This window comes from Gracilinanus agilis, chromosome 5 (genome assembly GCF_016433145.1).
Source record: "Gracilinanus agilis isolate LMUSP501 chromosome 5, AgileGrace, whole genome shotgun sequence".
NCBI classification, from domain to species: domain Eukaryota; kingdom Metazoa; phylum Chordata; class Mammalia; order Didelphimorphia; family Didelphidae; genus Gracilinanus; species Gracilinanus agilis.
In genome coordinates this window covers 272394754-272397170 of record NC_058134.1, presented here as the reverse complement: position 1 = coordinate 272397170, position 2417 = coordinate 272394754, and the positions used below count along the sequence as shown (strand labels likewise).

At 35.8% G+C, this 2417-nt stretch overlaps 1 non-coding gene across 1 annotated transcript; it reads right to left on the bottom strand.

Annotated features, from left to right (window-relative positions):
* Window positions 1-1017: 1017 nt before the first annotated feature.
* LOC123250772 lies at window positions 1018-1126 on the bottom strand. Its single transcript, XR_006506415.1, has one exon. It is a non-coding gene; the product is annotated as a U6 spliceosomal RNA (small nuclear RNA).
* Between the last annotated feature and the right edge of the window lie 1291 nt (window positions 1127-2417).

Sequence of the window (2417 nt, the reverse complement as noted above, 5' to 3'; positions counted from 1 at the left end):
ATACTCTCATTCACCTAGCATGTAAGGTCCTCCACTATTGAAGTATTAGCTGGTCTCTGAAGTTGACATACACTTTGGCTATCATAGACCAAAGTCATCTTCATAGGCCATCCCTAGGACCTGCAGATTTGAACTCACAAAGATAAATTTTCCTGACTCCAGGGCCCACGTTCTATGCACTGTGCCACCCAATGTCAGAATTATTTACAAGAGTGATAATACTTCACATTATAAATCACTTTAAAAGAAATATGGAATATTGATGGATAATAGCTAGACTTGGAAGACCTGGGTTCCAAACCCATCTCTGACATTCATTGGCTAATTCTAGGTAAATCATTTAACCTTTCAGGATCCTGGGCAACTCTTTAAGACTATAAATTGCAGAGAATGTGCTGACTTTTGGCAGAGCGACTTTTCTCATATGGAAGCTTCTTATGCCACATGTCCAGTCCCTAACTTCTCTAAGGTTTATAGAATGCTTTCCTCATTATTTGTGTATTATTATCCCCAATTTGCATATGAATAGACAAGCTGAATGGTCAAATGGATTATTCAAGTTTACAAAGCTAATTTCAGAGCTTAAATCTGAACTGGGGTCTTCCAAGTCCAAGAACTGTTACCTTTTCCATAAAATAACAAAAACACTAACTTATCCATTTAACATCTATAATGTAAACCTTTAATATATATATCATATTAATCATTGTAGATTTATTTTTCCAATTCTGTTTTCCATATTTTCCATTATTTTGCTTACCATTTTTTATATTCCTATTTGCTATTTTCTTTTTTGTTAAAATTTTTTTGCCAATTCCATGTAATAAAAAATTTCCACACAAGTTTTCCTAAGTTATATGATGAAACTTGTATCCCTCCCTCCCTCCTTCCCTTCCCTTCCCAGTTCTGGCAGGTGATTGGATCTGGATTATCCATGTATTATCATGCAAAACATATTTCTATATTGTTTATTTTTGTAAGTGGGTAATCTTATAAAACCAAAACCCCAAACAGAAAATAAACATTGAACGATTCATGAATTTATGCAACTCATCTTTGCACAGGTGCCATGCTGATCTTCTTGATATTGTTCCAATTTTAGTCTATGTGCTGCCCAGGCAAGCACCCTATTTGGCACTTTAATGGCAAGTGTATTGCCACTGTAACACTGACATACAAGTTATTTCACTATTCGCCTACTATGGCATATATAGATTATTTTGTTTTTCACATCACAAATAAAGGAGCTGTAATTAATTTTGTAAATAAAAGTCTTCTTTAAAAAAAAATACAGAATCACTAAGCATTTGAGAGTTAGAAGGGGCCCACAGGTCATCTGGTCTAACTGGTTCTTGAAGACTTTCCTCCACAGCATACATAACAGGTGGTCACTCATTCTCTGCTTGAGAACCTCCAGCAAGGAGAAACTCACTACTTCCAAAGACAGTCATTCTATTTTTGGATAGCTCTAATAACTGTAACCTGAGTCCCTAAGCCCATTGGCATGGGATCCTTTTCTCATTGGTGGAGATCAATGTGTCTAGCCTGCGTGAGAGGCAAGCTGAACTGTAGAGACTTGAAGAGAGTCAAGAACAAAGATAATCCCTCTTTCCTATTATAGCCTTTCAAATATTTGAAGACAGCCACCATGCCTTCCAACCCCACATCTTCTCTTCTCCAGGCTAAACATCTCCAATTCCTTCAACTCCCTCATTGTCCTTGTTGCCCAATTCTGGATTCTTCAGGCAATTTTATTCCATCAACATTTATTATGCATCTACTATGTTCAAGGCACTATGCTGGGTACTGGAGATGAAAGTTTAAAACAAATGTGGTATTAAGAACTGAACAACTGTATGATCCTGGGCAAGTCACTTAACCCCCATTGCCTAGCCCTTATTATTCTTCTGCCTGGAACCAATACACAGTATTGATTCTAAGATGGAAGGTAAGGGTTAAAAAAAAAAAAAGAAATGAACAGGTAAACACTCACTCAAAAACTCTGCAGAGGGATCACATCAAACTGGTTTCAAATGCCTAAGGCAACTTCCAAGACTGAAAGTCAAGGGATACCAACTTGTTGGAAAAGCCAAGTAAATTATGAAATGGAATGATTCCCCTTTAAAAGCATTCTCTCCCAAACACAGAATAGTATACTTGTCAGATCTCTGGGAAAGGAAAGATTTTAAAACCAAGCAAGAGTTAGAGAAAATTACAAAATGTAAAATAAATGATTTTGATTATATCAAACTAAAAAGCTTTTGTACAAACAAAAACAATGCAGCCAAAATCAGAAGGGAAACAACAAATTGGGAAAAAATCTTTATAACAAAAAACTCTGACAGGGGTCTAATTACTCAAATATACAAGGAGTTAAATCAATTGTATAAAAAATTAAGCCATTCCTCAATGGATAA